Raw genomic sequence first — 16,651 nt, forward strand, 5'->3', positions numbered from 1 at the left:
AAAGATAATTTGATTCAGGTTCATTGACCAATTATTTTTAGTAATTTGAAGATTAAAAAGTGCAGCAACAGGCCCCTAGTTCTTAGCTGGAGAAAACTTTGTTGCAAATTAACGCATCCTTGTTTTAATTTGCTTTGTTTCAAATACTTTTACTTGTTTAATCATTTTATATTCAACACTTTAACTCACTTCTGAGCTCGAGGTTTTATTTTAATAAAATCCAGGACATGAATTAAAACAATTAGTAATAAATTAAAGTGACTATGCAAAAGCTCAAGCTTAGGTGCTAATACTACATGAAACACCAATTAATTACTTTGAATACTATAATTATTTATATTCAACAAATTTTGATCCAAAAATTTTGTCTAATTTTAGTTATTATTTTCTTGTTTACAAGTTTTGAGAACATATGAAACATACGAATCAAATCAACATGAACCCAATCTGGCGAAAACAGACCCATCAATCTCTGAATTTATTGGGGATGCAAACTTATTAGATATGTCTTGAATTTTTTTTTTTTTTAAAGCTTGATATTTCTTTTTCAACGAATTAGATTTTTGCGAACATTGCGGGCTTTAAACATAAAATGGAGCATTGCTTTCATGGAAATTTTAATAAACCCATGGGACTATTGTGCAATTAGTCTCATCACAAGCCGTCCACAATTAAAGAAACCTATTTAAGTGGACGGTTGGATGCAACCACCAAGCTAGTGCACCAAACATGTCCCATGTTCCATTAAACAATCCCATTAAAAATTGTGTTGACTAAAAATGGATGTATTTTGACCAAATCTTGAGGCTACATAAGTAATTAATGATAGGGGCAATACAAATTTGTAGAAGAAATTAATGTACAGAGTGGTAGAGGGATCTGGAGAAAATTGAAACATGTGAAGTGTTTTCAATTAAAGGCCCGTTTGTTTTGGTGTAAGTGAAATGATGAAACTCAAGTTCCATCATTTTCGTTATTTATTTTGATGTAAGTGAAAAATATAATGTAACTCAAGTTACGTTAGAGCTCCACTTCACCTACTCTCGACTTCCTCCTTTAAAGTGCCGAACTCGACTTTCACTACACTCAACCTCCTCTAAAAAATTTATTAAACAGTAAAACCTAAACTCTACTTCCTTTATAATGAGTTAGAATTACCTTATTTATAATAAATTAGGATTATCTTTAAATAATAATAAAAAAAATAATTATATAATAGATTAAATTTTATAGTGGTAAATTTACTACTATATTTAGGAGATAATGAGATCTATTTACTTACATCAAAACAAATAACGGAACTCAAAAAACTAATTTTACCAGCACCAAGTTACATCAAAACAAATAACAGAAGTGATTGAATTTAACTTTCAGGCGGTACGAGTTACGTCAAAACAAACAATAAAAAAGTAATCACACTTCAGGAAAATTCAAACACCACTACACTTGACTTACGTTGAATCTACAAATACGTCAATCCAAACGAAGCATCAATCAATAACTGCTGTAACAGCTGATTTGACACTCTATAAGAAAAATATATATTAATTAATTTAAAAAGAGCACTCCTGGTGATACACTTAAAAAAAAAAAAAATGTAAATTTTGTGCCCTATCATCCAAGTATCACTAATGGGTCTTTGCCTTAGCTATTATTTTGCAAATTTTATTTAAGAATTGTAAAAAAAAAAATAATTGATTGAAATAGAATTTATAAATTTTATTTAAAAAAATTATAAAATGAATTGATTGAAATAGAAATTAAGGTTTAGCGATTCACAGTTAACTAAGCCATAATAAATTTTAAAGCACTGCTAGTAGCACAGTCGAAAAAGAATGTAAATTTTACACCCCCTCTTGTTTCATCCAATTGTATGTTTCGTCCACTAACTATGAAGTGAGATTTTGGTTCTTAAACTTAAGTTTGTTGTAATTTCTGTTTCTACTTTTTAGAATTGTTGCAATCAAATTTCATAACCCATGCAATTTAGTTGAATAAATGTTGACACATTACTCATATAAAAGTAATGTACCATCTTAATTACTGATGCATCATCAATTACAACACTAGTACATTACTCCTACATTAATGATTTATTAATATTTAATTAGTAAATTGGCTTATAGGACTATACTTTTGAAAGTTTGAGCTAGAAATTATAATAAATTAAAATTTGAGAATCAAAATGTCACTCGCTTAAGGAACAAGCGTGCAATTTATCCATTACAACACTATAAAAAAGCGGTCCAAATTAAAACTTAGAGAAATATTACTTATAAACCCTAAATAAGGATGCATGATATATATATATACCCTTTATTCTTAGGTTTATAATTTTTTTTTGGAGTTTTTAGTATTAATTTTTTTTTTTTATGAGACAAGAATCCATTATTAACCCTTGAATGATAGGTCTAAAATTTACACCCTTTTGGGGTGTATTACTAGCAGTACTCATTTTAGTTACGACATTGTGATCTGATATATATGAATTTTCTTTTAGATGATATAATAACTGTATAATAATAATTTGAGATAAATAACAGTTAAAAATGACTGTTAATTATTATTGTCATATTACAATTTCAGTATTTGAATTAAAGCCTGATGGCTTATTCCGTTACCATATTAAATTATATTAAGTAATCATTTATCTCCAATAATTTAAAATACCATTGAACTATATTTTAACATTATATATTCTACAATGACTTCATCAAATAATTGGCTGAATTAAAGTTGAGTGACCCAATTAAAACACAAATCAAAATTTAGTGAATTAATTAAGAGAAATTAATTAACCGATCGTCCTAGCACAAGTGGTAAAGAGCCTGATGATTAGTATCTTAGATTTCAAGTTCAAAGTCTAATTGCTTTACGTGAAATTGTGAAGAGAACGCATTTTATACTATAAAAATAAAAAAAAAAGTTATTTTTTATGAAAAATTTTATATATTTTAGATTCTGATGATTCAATTAGAAGATATATTTATGTGAAATTAAGCTAGAATACTTCTAGAAATAAACGATAAAGCTTACTTCCGCATCTTTCTCATCTATAAAGGAATTCAAATTGATGATCAATACTGCTAAATTTAATCTTAGACTATATGAACTTTTTGAATTTCAAATTTTGCAGTTATATAGTATCAATTTCTTAGTAATCAAATGGTCTCAAATTCACTTTATATTTATAAAATATTAATTTTGAGGCTATTCTATTAATAGATAAATGATATCGCAAAATTATAAATTTTAAAACAAAAGAAATTAAAGTAGCCTAAATCAACCTTAAGGATTGTCAAATTTGATTTCCCATTACAAAAAAAACGTCGCAGAAATAAACTTTCATGTTCACTTCTAAAGCAATTAATATATATTCCAGCTGAACCGTAATTACTTAATTAGTCTCACAAAGAAAAAGTAAAAAATATATTTTACGTGATTTTATCATAACAGTTTTGAGAATCACTACTTTGTACACCCAGAAATAAGGATAAATCTTACACTCAACCTATCCAAAAGTTTAGACAATATTTTTTAGTTTTTAATACTAAAAATACAAAAATGTATAGAAAAGTTATAAAACTCACATTCACTTTTAACTCAATTCCGTTAAAAAGTCATCTAGAGAAATGAGCAATACTACTAGTATATAATTAAATCCAAAAATGGGGTACATATATGCATCAATCTTATTTTGTTTTTACTAAAAATTGTTTGAATTTTTATAAATTATAGAACGGAGCGAGGGTGTCCGGTGCAAGATCTAACGCCACTTTTTCGTGTGTACAAGTACAATATATTATTTTTTTTTTAGAAAATAGTTGATCTACAAGGACATATATGTAAAAATGTAATATGCCCCACCAATCATCATCAACCTCTCACTAAATTAACCAACTCTCCCCTCCCCCTCTCTCATTACAACGCACCTTCGCTCACACCTCTCTCATCATCTCTCTACCTTTCCCCAGCTATACCCAAAAAAAGAAAAAAAAAAGAAAAAGAAAAAGAAGAAGCAAAAGAAGCAGCAGCAGCAGCAGCAGGATGATGGATTGGTATTCATGGCTGTCGAAATCGAGTTCCCTGGACCCGTCCCTCGTGTACGAGTACTCCGTCCTCTTCTCCCGCAACGAGCTCGACGCCGACGACATCGCCGACTTCGACCACGACTTCCTCCGCAGCATGGGCGTCTCCATCGCCAAGCACCGCCTCCATATCCTCCGCCTCGCCAACAAGCACAAGAACGACAAGAAGATCAAGATCAACACTACCACCACCACCACCACCACCAAACCAAAATCCATCATCAACAACCACAACAACAACAACAACACTATTACTACTACTACTACTAGTACTACCCCGCACTACTACTACCGCTACTACCTAAACACCAACACCGGCAGCAGCAGAGACTCCCCCTCCTCGCGTCCGGCCGTCAGCCGCCTCCTCGCCGCCATCTCCAAGACCACGAACTGCCTCGCCCGCTACATCCGCTCGTTGGCTCCCTCGCGGGCAGACGACGACGCCGCTTCGGCCATCGTCGCCGCAGCCCCGCGGCACGAATCGCGCGGACGGCGGCGGACTGCGGCGATGCTGAAGCGGGGCCGGTGGGGGGCGGCCTGCAGCGGCGGCAGGACCGACGCGAGGCGCAGCAGACAGCCGATGATGATCACCGACGGGACGGCCGCCGCGCGGAGGTTTCACGACGGCTGCGGGCCGCCGTCTTTGGGAGGGGTGGAGATCAGGTGGGATTGCATGTTTGAGGGATTGAAGCCTACGTAGAGTTGAGTATATACTACGTACGTACGTAACTATACTGGAATTTATTTTAATGCACAAGAAGAATTAATCGTCTAAAATTTGATGTTTTTGTCGAAACTTCCAAATCTTACAATTACACCGGCCCGCCGAGTTTTTACGTCGAATTATATATCTACAAATTTAATTTAGCCTATCTGTCGATATTTATTACAAAGAGGCTAAAATTTGGATCGTTCTTGTGCATTTAATTATTTATTCCTAGCTATTTAATTTGGCTTTGTGACTTGAAGCTTCTGAGACTTATTAGGGAGCATATGCAGTAGATTTTGTTGAAGGATTTGTCCACTTAGCTGTACAGTGCTAGCTTTTTTTTTGTTGAATGTATGTGTAAGCCATAGTGGTGGTGGTGGTGGTGGTGGTGTTGGTTGTGGTGTTGGCACTTTTGCTGTTTAGTAGTGGTGAAACATGATGAGGATAGTTAGGTATTGATTTGATGTAATTATATGGATATAAAAAGATATTAATTAAAAAAGTTAAAAATAAGGGGTCTATTTCATAATCATCTATACTTTGGGTTTCTGTGATCCTTGCTCATTCTGAAAAAGGTTAAATTGGTTCAATTAAAGCCTACGGGGAGTAGAGTGAATTTGAAGCCACAATCACTACACTAGCTAGCAAAAGTAAAGTAAGAGAAGGACTACAACTTTTTTGGTGGTTCATAATAACCAACTGGGGTGGTTATTCTTCACACAATCTGCGTATTATGAGTCAACAGAAAAAATAGACAATTTTTTTAGAATTTGCATATTAAGTTTGTTTAATAAATTTGTAATGTACCAAATTTTGACTATGGCAAAGTGGGGATTAAGTTATGCTAGACATGATTAAAATAGGTCCGTGAGGTTTATACTAAGTTTGGATCGAATTGAAAATAATTCGGATCAAAACAGAGTTCTGAAACTCAAAAAATTAATGAAGTTCCAAACCTTTTAGGACGCCAGGAAGAAGAGGAATTCGGGTGTCCAAAATGGTCTCGAACAGTCTATTGCAGTGGCAGAAACAATCGAAAACTCTACTAGAGAGCATGGTTGGCGAGGAGTCCAGCTTTCAGGCGCCCGATTTGCCTTGTGGGTGGCCGGATCTTTTCAGACCTCACCTGAGGGCATCTGAAAAACTTTCTGACTCCCAACTCAAGCATTGGAATATTTCACTGGTTTAAGGATATTGTGACTGGATAGATAGATAGAGTGGGCATTCGATTTCTTGACTGAACGCAGCTACGATGAATTTGGGCACCCGAGAGTTCAGGCAAGTGGCCGAAACTTGGCGTGCAGATGGCAGTTAGTGACCTGTTAGTGACTCGTAAAATATTAAACATAATTTTCTGTATATAAATATAAGATGAAAAATATAATAAATTATGTAATAATATATATGTATAAGGCTAATTTATATTAAGAATTTATTGATTTATTTTTTTTTACCAAAAAAAAAGTCTATTTTTTTATTTTTATATATATTGTGAATTGGCTAAATTACAGAAAACCCCCCTGTAATAACCCGCTTTTCACTTTCCCCCCTGACATTTAAAAACCTACACTTTGCCCTCCTGTAAAATGAAAAATGTTCACATGGGGGTTACGGTGTGTAAAATGACCATTTTGCCCCTCGCCATTGTCGTCTTCTTCCCCATCTTCCTCAGCCGCCCCTTCGTTTGGCCGCGATTCCTACCTCAATCGACCGCGATTTCTCTCCATTTCCTTCTCCACCTGCTCCCCTTCTCCTCCTGCACCCTCGCCGCCCTCGATTTCGGCGACAGTAGGAGAAAACCGAGGTGGGCGACAGTAGGAGAAGGGCAAAGAAGGCGAAGGTGAAGGCAAGGTGGCGGAGGACGGCGAAGGGGATGTGGGTGAGGGCGAGGCAGTGGAGGACGGCGAGGCGGCTAGGCGGCGAGGCGGCGGCGAGATGGCGAGCCGGAGGGAGTCGAAGCAACAGGGAGATGGCGGAGGAGTATTTTCGGTATAAAAATATATTTTTTAACGGAATCCTGACGGAACCCTAACGGTAGGGGGTGAAGTGCACATTTTTTATTTTACAGGTGGGCGAAGTGTAGGTTTTTAAATGTCAGGGAGGGAAAGTGAAAAAGCGGTTTATTACAATGGAGTTTTCTGTAATTTAGCCTTATGAATTTCCAGTAAAGTGACAAATTGCTCTCATTCCTTTCTCTCTCATCCGTCTTTCTATCCCTCTTTATTCCTCCTCCTCCTCCTCCTCCTCCTCCTCCACCACTCCCACATTGCCGATGCGCTCTTCCCCCGCAGCCACTGATGCCGATGGCAGCGGCGTAGACTTGAATTACGGTATTGATCGCAGAGGCGCCTGCGGGGCGATGCACTTTAAGGTGGTGAGGTTCTGCATCTACCGGCCGGCGGTAGCATAGTTCCAGAACGCTGACGACAAAATGCACCCTACTTCCTTTCTTCCCTCTCGCTGCTCTCTCCTGCACCTATCGCCGCTAGAAGCGCGGTATCTTCCACTGAAAAGCAATATTTACATTTTTTTAATAGATTAAATCCAATCAAACTTAATAATTAAGTAATTAAATTCAATAATTTTTTTTTTCAACAGTAAGGTTTAACAAGAATATGCGAATTAATTCATCATTGTGCAAATTCCTTAACATACAACAGTTTGGTAATTTCGTGTTAGCAAATTCACCTATAGAATTTTTAGGCCTTCTCAAATATTCATTCAATTTTAATGCAGAATTTTTTTTATTAAAGGACCGCATAGATCATATCTTGATCGAATCAGTATAATTAATTTGCATTACGTTTTATAAATTATTTAATCAATAGAATATTTTACTATTTTATTTTCTCATCAAAGTCACATTTTAATGTGACTACCTGACTTTTAAAAATTTTAGTTTTGTCTTCTAACCTTCTATTAATTTGACTTGAATCAGTTGATAACTCTTTTTACACTCTAGAATTGGAATGTGTCATTTTTTTATATTACCTTTTCCTGTGATGACCCAGATTCTCAATGCAAGTTAATTAATTAACCAAATCCTTTCTAAAATAAGCCCAAAAGAAAATTAAATGAATAGTCCATTGATCCCCAACTACTCACAAATAATTTAGACTCTGTGGATCACCAAAAATGTAATACATTACAATATAATTAAGCACCTAACACATATATGCTCAATAGCTAACTCGATCCCTCTTGTAGCTTGTAATTAGTATAATCACAAAGTCAATTTGTTAGAAGCACCAATAATTAATTAATTGTATATGTTGTGATTCCAACTACTTAGGAAGCCTTATTTTAATATTTTCCATTGAGGAGTTGTGAAGTGTTACATGCATGTGTGGTAAGAAGGGAAATGAGCAATAAATACTCGTAACAATTTTGGTTTTTACGTTTTATTTTTGATGTTCAAGCATCGGAATCATCATTACATATGATCTAGGCACTTGTAGCGCAACGAGACTAAATTTCATGATTTTTCGACTGTATTTTTTGAAGATCAAGTGGTCACACAATTGGCATTTTGAATAGATTAATTATGGGAGGTATTTTTCTCGCTTAACTTAGTTGAATAATCTCAAGTGATTGAACTCTTTATAAAACAGTTTCAACTATTTAGATTAGGACCTACAACTTCGATACTATTTTTAAAGATTGTTCAAATTTGATTGGGGCCACTAATTGAAGAAGTGGAAAATAAATTTAAACATTTACAATTGTTTTAAGATAGTTTAAATAATTTAATTCATATCTTAATAATATTGAGCGTTGATTTTGATGCCACATCATAAGTAAAAGAATATCAATTTCTTGTTGTTTCAAATAGTACTGTAGCTGTACTGGCAACTAACACTGTCCAGGAATACGTATATAGGGATGTAATATAAGTTGTACCGACATAAACACTAAAAAACTAGCCAGGGCCGGCCCGGTGCGATCCAAGCCCAAATCAAGCTCAGCTCTGCCGGCCGGACTTCTCAAATCCGTGGCCGGCCGGTTTGGATGGAACGGGTCGGCTTCTTACCGACCCTTTATTTTTTAATTTTTTAAACTATATACTTTTTTTAAAAAAAAATAGAAAAATAAAATACTTCTCTTTAAACTGATAATTTTATGAAAAAGTTAAAAAATTATAAAACTTATTTATAAAATAATAAATTTTCAAATTCGTTTAAAAGTGTATGCAATTAAAAATTGTAAAAATTATTTGGACCAAAATATCTTCTCCAATAATAATAAAGAAAGTGTGACTGTTAGGAGGGTATTTTGGTCAAACGCTTGGACCAAAATATCCATCTCTCTAGGGTTCACCCTACCCGCCAATGGCCAGGTCTTGGGGGTCGAGCCACGGGCCAACTTGTCGACACGTCACAGATCAGGCTTGTTTCATAACGTGTCATGCTGAGTCGGCAAGAGTGCTATAGTACCTGGCCAAGCCGCCAGCGAACTTGTCAGCACGGCGTAGATCAGGCTTTTTTCTAACCGTGTCACGCAAAGCCGGCATGAGTGCTATAGTATCTGGGCCAAGCTGCAAGAGAACTTGTCGACACGATACCGATCAGGCTTGTTTCGGACTTGTCGCGCCAGGCCAGCATTGAGTGCTCTAGTACCTGTGTTGTGCCTTGGTCTGGTCCATAGTCATGCCGAGCCGAGCAGCACTCGAATCGCTCAGTCCATCTTACATCGCTATAAGACTATACAAATTGTTGATACATTTTTAATATTAAATATAAAGTTTTTTGATAACCTAAATTCTTGCATTTATAAAGAAATGCAAGTTACTCTCTTTAATACTAACTTTGTTTTGTTTGACTGAAACCTAACCTATGCTTTTGTAAACTCCTATACACTATGAACTTACACTAAGGGCATGTTTGGTTCGAAGTCGGAGTCGAAATCAGAATCGAAATCAAAATAAGCTGGAATCGGAATCGGAATTACTCATTACCTAATTTTGTTTGGTTTATCACCTGAATCGGAATCGAAATAAATCATTTCCATTATCGCTGTTTGGTTTAGGTGGATATAAAAAACGTAATCAAATTAATATACTAACATTATCTTTATAATATATTAATTTAAATTCAAATTAAAAATTAAATATTAAAAATTTACTTTAAAATTTTGAAATAATGTCAAAATTTTAAATCTATTTTTTTTTAAATTAAACTTTGAAGTTGAGTGGATAATTCAAAATATGAAACTAAATTTTGATTTATTCAAATTCAAACTTAAAATTACAATTTAAATTTTAATTTGAATCCATAAATTTAATTTAAGTTTGAAATAAAATTTGAATAAAACTTTATATAAATTAAAATTTAATTTAAATTCAAATTCATAAGTTAGATTCGAAATACTTAATTAAATTTTAATTTTTAATTTAAGTTCAAATTAAAATTTAAAATTATATATTTAATTTTTAAATTTTAACTCATATTTTAATTAAAAAAGTTGAAAAAATAAATTTAATCCGAATAAATATCCATTCCGTTCGGATTCAACTTCCAATCCGGCATCTTAGGTCGGATTGAAAAAAGAGGTGATTGGGGGATTTCCATTCCACTCGGGAATTGGAATCGGAATGGGACTCCTGCGTACCAAACACCCACAAACGGATTTACCCATTCCGATTCCGATTCTAAGGTGAAAAAGAAGCGAACCAAACATGCCCTAAATGCTATGAAACCTATGGCTTTTTAATTCTTATAACTCCTATCCAATGAGCCTATATATAGAAGGCCTTTTCTATACACTTCAACACACAATACAACAATGAAAACTACAATATTTATATTCTACTTGAGAGAGAGAAGGTCAAAAAAAGGTATTTCTTTTGGTGGAGCTTTGGGCTCATCGACTTGTGCAGAGTTGGTGAAGCCACACAACGAGGATCGAGTCGTTGTATCCTGGAGGGGACAAGTTAGTGTTCTGCTATATCGGTTCAAAGGCTTTGCTAACCGCAGAGGGCTTGAATCTCCTTAAAGAGAGCGAGATTTTCGTGCCTCGACTTGATCGACTCGTTGACACTTTTTATATTATTTTGTAACTAACCACTATTTTTTGAATAGGTGGGTATTTCGGTCCGAAATCGGTACAGTGGTGCACACTCGGTGACGTTCTCTCCACCCTCTCTTTATTACCTTGCATACCATGTTATGAGTCTAACACCCTTTGACTTCTTACTTATTTCTCTACTTGGTTACTTTTCGCATTTATCATCATGATCTAGAAGTAGAGTGGATTATCTGTGATGACCTATTCGGTCGGTTATGTGACTCTTATACTTGATGACCTATACGGTCGGCGTACCTTGAGGGATAGGATTTGTCGGTTAGTTGTCGACGGTTGGCTATTGAGCATATTAGCATCGATCGTCACTGCTCGTACGCATTTCATGTACACCAGCGGTTTAGCCACCGCAACGATGTACTTTTCCGAAAAAGTGGTTGGGAGTGCCAGCCTGTGAGCCCAGGAGCTTATGTTATATGCAGGTTAGAGCGGTAGTGGCACAGGCCTAAGGTCTGCAGACCGATATGGCGGTTGCTGGATTGGATATTTTGGGATTGATCATCCGGTTGATGTATTCATATATAATAGCGGTAGTTGCATTCTATATTTTGCTTTCCTATTGGCATTGCTACTGTATTATTGTTCATAAATATCTTTGGTTACCAGTGAGTATGCTCTCCTTCGTCGGCTTGCGGTACCCACTGGGAGACCCTCGTTGGTTTCTCACCCCTCCATTTTAGGTGACGTTGCTGGTCGGAGTCGGGACGACGTGTGAGGCGCGTACCTAGAGGTCATAGAGTTTCTAACCCGGTTCATTTGGTTTAGTTTCTAACCTTGTCTTCTCTGAATAAATGACTTAGATATTTTATGGTTCAGTTTACTTTATTTTATTTGGATATATCGGCTTTATGATATTAAATAAAGTAATTGTGGTTTTCATGTAAATTTATGAAAATGGTTTTCTACCCCTCGTAGTTGCTTGTTTTTAAAGAAAAAGGTTTCCATGCGGGAAACGGTTTTAAAAAGAATTTTTCGCTTTTCATGATTCTAGTCTTTCAAAATGAGTTTTCAGGTAGGAAACGTTTTAAATTAGGAAAAACTTCAAATAACCCCCCTGTGGTTTCGCACTTTCTCACTTTAGTACCCTGTGGTTTAAAGTGTATCAAGTTAGTACCCCATGGTTTCACACTTTCTCACTTTAGTACCATGTGGTTTCAAGTGTATCAAGTTAGTACCCTGTGGTTTCGTACTTTCTCACTTTAGTACCATGTGGTTTAATATTTCGTTAAATTATATACCCCAAAATGGATAATGAAAAGAGAAAATTAAAACCACAGGGTACTAACTTGATATAAAAATAAAACCACAGGGTACAAACTTGATACAACTTGAAACCACAGGGTATTAAAGTGAGAAAGTGCGAAACCACAAGGTACTAACTTGATACACTTTAAACCACAGAGTACTAAAGTGAGAAAGTGCAAAACCACAGGGGGGATATTTGAAGTTTTTCCTTTAAATTAGTAGATGTGGATTTATGAATGAAACATTATAATCTTATGATTGATTGAATGTGATATTGTGAAGTGGTGAATGTATATGGGTTATATATATACTATGGTTGTATCTTGTACTTGTGCGACGCTGTGCAAATACAGAATAGACTCTGTCTGTGTTAACAGTGGTTTCCTGTATTTGTGGTGGGTCTGACATCCCCTAGGGTCAAGGTTTTCGAAAAAAAAAAAAAAGAAAAGGCAGTTCCGCTTTAATTCTTAAACTTCAAAGGGACCCCGAGGAGTGACAGAGAGGTTGTTGGCAGTCGTGGGATCTTCAAGGTCGCGAGGTCGTGGAGATGTGATGGTCATGAAGCAGGTTCTGACGACATATATTTGCGGCGGGTTTTGTGGGATTTGAAGGTACAGTGTAAGAAGGAACCATCTTTGAGCAAGCGACGCCGCGCGGTGCCATTAAATGCACCGAAGAAGTACTAACGCTATGCAAACATAGGTTTTCGGAGAGAGAGAGAGAGAGAGAGAGAGAGAGAGATGCATCAAGGGAGATAGCATAGGAAAGGAGAAGGAGTGGGCAAATTGAGAGATATGGGCAAGCCACGGCGCAGCCGATATAAACCCTAGGCGAACCTAGGGTTTAGGGGGGGTGGTGGTTAGAGAGTGCTTGCGCCCAAGAGAGAGAGACTCTCAGAGACCCACATGCGAGTAAGAGAAAGAGGCTATGAGGGACCCACGCGTGAGCGAGAGAGAGAGACCCGAAAACATAGAGAAGCTGTAGAAAGGGTTAAGGGTTCACCCTTTAATGTATTTGTATAGATGCTCTTGCCCTTTAGTTGCTGAGCCCTTTAGCTCCTAACTAGGATTGTTGCCAATTTTATTTTGGTAAAAATGTGTAAAATTTACCTAAACTATAGACTATTTCAATTTGACTATCCGATTTTTTTATTTTTTATTTTGGTACTCAACCTTTCAATTTGCTTAAGTAATTGATGGTTGTAGTAAACCGAACTTTTGCAAACAGCAGAATTTTGATGAGAAAGTATTATTTAATAATTTTTGGATGATTCTGGTTGAGTTTGGGGAATGTTTCAATATTTTCGACATGTAAACGACACGAAAACGGACTCCGAAGACCAAAATATACAAATTGCAATTTTGGTCAGGTGTATCGATACTAGGGATGGAGTACTGGTACTTGGTTGTAAGTTGACTAAATTAGCTCTCGTATTTTGCGAAACTTTAGGGTGTACAAGTACTGATGCTGATGTTGTGAGTACCGGTATTAATGTTCGCGAATACCAATATTGTAACGCCCCCGCCCCGAGGCCGATACCAATTTGGTCCGATTCGGGTGCGGCGAACGGACCGCCGAACGGACAGCACCTCCCCTATCCGCCCAAGGCTCAAACGACTAGATTGTGTACAACAAGCTCCCAGGAAACAACTTGAATACATACACAATCATACAACACCCACGAGAGCACAATCAGTGCTATACTGTACGAGAGCAAGCATCACAAGTAATACAACCATATAAGTGAGAAAAAGAGAGATACTTAACCATTCTATTACATCCATTCAACTTAATACAATTATTACAACTCGCATTCTTCCAAACCTGTACGACACATACAATCCTCTCAAAACCTCACCCTATACATCAATCTACTTTCAAAATAGGTACAGGGTGTAACTAATGCATAAAGGAAGGTAAACCTCTACTAACATCACTAGGGCGCTACGCCTTTGCCGCGATCCTCGCCGGGGGCGCTCGAACTCGGACCTGCAACATGGTGGAGTGAGAACTACGAATAGTTCCCAGTGGGTTCGGCCGCCGACTCCGCCGATCTCCCCATTAGGTCTAAGCAGGCACAGATAGATATACAGATAGATAGGTATACAGAATTGAAAGCATTAACAGTAATAAGCAGCTATGAACTAAGATCTATCAGTGCCTCAATCCAATGTGATGCATGCATGGAACTCATAGTAAGAAGGCCAGCTATCGTACTACTATGTTCAACAGCGAAGTCATTCATCTGATTACCCAATCTCTCGGCGAACGCAAGGCTCGCTCACAGTCTCACGTGTGTAAGTCTCATAGGGGAGGAGGCTAGCTATTTACCTACCCCGAGACCACCTGCGGACACTACATTGGTCCAAGGGCACTACACTGGCCCCCTCGCGTGACAAACTCCGGAGTGCACTACCTGTGAGGAGCTACCTCCACAGATGCAGACAGGCTAAGTGAGCTCGATCCAATCTCATGAACTGGAAACACCCTAACCAACCAGGGGTGATAGCAATATGGAATCAAGTGTTCTAGTAGTCAATCACATAGTATCTCAACTATACTAGTGTTCTCGTGCCACTCTTGAACTACTTAATGCCACTCGTTCAATGTTTAAGGTTAACTAGATGCCACTCGTTCCCTTGACAAGTTCTTGATACACTAGTTCACAATATACTAGGTTCTTATTCACATAAACATATTCATTACATATAGGGTTAACTATCTCATAGTGTTCAACTCATGCATACTAAGTTCTCATTCATTGTATCCACAGCCCGAACTATCGCTAGCATGCAAGGATGTGTACAATCACATTTAACACCCTATAATGCTATATTACAATATGTAATCGATCGACAATAGCACTCAGACATAAAGAGCAGTTCGACTCCTTCGGGATGGCACTCCCCCATCTTTTGGTAGCGCCGTGAAGCTAGAAAATTCGACGTCACGGCCCACGCACGTCGCTTCAACTCCTCGGGGCAAAACGAACCCTCAAGTACTCGTCTTGGCGATAACTCCGCACTCGCTCGACGGATCGACGAACCGTCTTCGCCGACGCGTTCAGGGACCTAGCAATTAGATTTGCGACCCATCAAAATAGATCAAAACCCTAGATTTACCAAAATCCCAAATCGGTGCCCTAGGTCTCAACAATGGAGAAATCCGCGGTGTGTGCTTCAGTTTCGAGCTCGAGCCTTCTCCCTAGCTTCAATAGGTTCCATTCGAACCATTTCTAAGCTATAAAACCCTATTGCAAGAAATCCACCATTATAGGGCTAGAAGCTTACCTTCAAAGCTTAGCCCAATGAGAGGAAGAAGATGAGGAAGACGATCTTCACCCTTGTCTTCTTCTTCTTCTACTTCTTCTTCTCCTTCTTCTCCTCTTCTTTCTTCTCCTTTCTCTTCCTTTCCTTCTTTTTCTCCTTCTTTTTCTTTCTAGAGAGAGAGAGCAAAAGAGTGTGAGAGGGAGAGAGCAATGAGAGGGAGAGAGGGGTCCCCCAGCCTCTCTTATAAGCCATTTTGCAAATAAGTCCCTCAACTTTCCATCCATTAAACAGCCTTCACTGGACTGATTTCGCAGTGAGGGACCAGTCCCAGCTCGAGGAGACCGGTCCCCGAGAGCCTCCCATTCAGGCAGAGGGGATTTCACGTTCGGGAACCGGTCCCTGCCTGAGAGACCGGTCCCTGGGAGACCGGTCCTTGTCCGAGAGACTGGTTCCCGAGAGCTGGATTTTCGGGACGTAGCCAAATTTCAGCCTTTTCTCGCTGGGTTAACGTTCGGGGACCGGTCCTTACCTGCCAGAGATCGGTTGCCTCATGGGTCCCCGCCAGTCCAGCCAGATGGGACCGGTCCCTCCCTGTCAGGGACCGGTCCTCGAGAGCAAATTCTGCTTCAGTGCAGAATTGCACTGTTGCTCTCGCGGACTCTTCCTTAATGCACTTTACGCGTTTAATTACCTCCGGACTTTCCGAAGCTTCTACCCTCGACAATTAGTCGATTCCAGACGAAGTCTAATCCTCGAATTTCGAGAATTCACTTCCTTACAAATATCCATTAGAGAGAAATTGCGTACTAGAGTTCGGGTTTTGCAAAACTAACCCCAAGTATTGGAACACAATAGTGATGTAACGGTACCTTGGTTCAAGTACTAGTATTCAATGCTGCAAAACATAAAATTGCATAGTTTGCAATTACCATGAGATGAAGAGCTTTTGGGTATATTGTTACACTCTATATAATCCATCCTTCCCTCTCCACTCACTATGTTCATAGCAACTTGGGGGAGAATGTGGGCTTCTTCGTCTACTTCTTTATTTCTTCCATTTTCATTTAGGGTCTGTTTGGTTCAACATAAAATCGTGAAAAATAATCTTTCGTGAAAAATAATTTTGGTGGAAAAAATTTTACATTTTATACTATATGGTTTGTAGGAAAAAAGATAGTCTTCCATCAACATTTGTTTGGTTGAAAGGTAAAAAATCCACATTTGATGAATGAAGAAAGTTTTACCCAGCTTGGGTTTTCGGT

This window comes from Ananas comosus, linkage group 2 (assembly GCF_001540865.1).
Source record: "Ananas comosus cultivar F153 linkage group 2, ASM154086v1, whole genome shotgun sequence".
Classification (NCBI taxonomy): Eukaryota; Viridiplantae; Streptophyta; class Magnoliopsida; order Poales; family Bromeliaceae; genus Ananas; species Ananas comosus.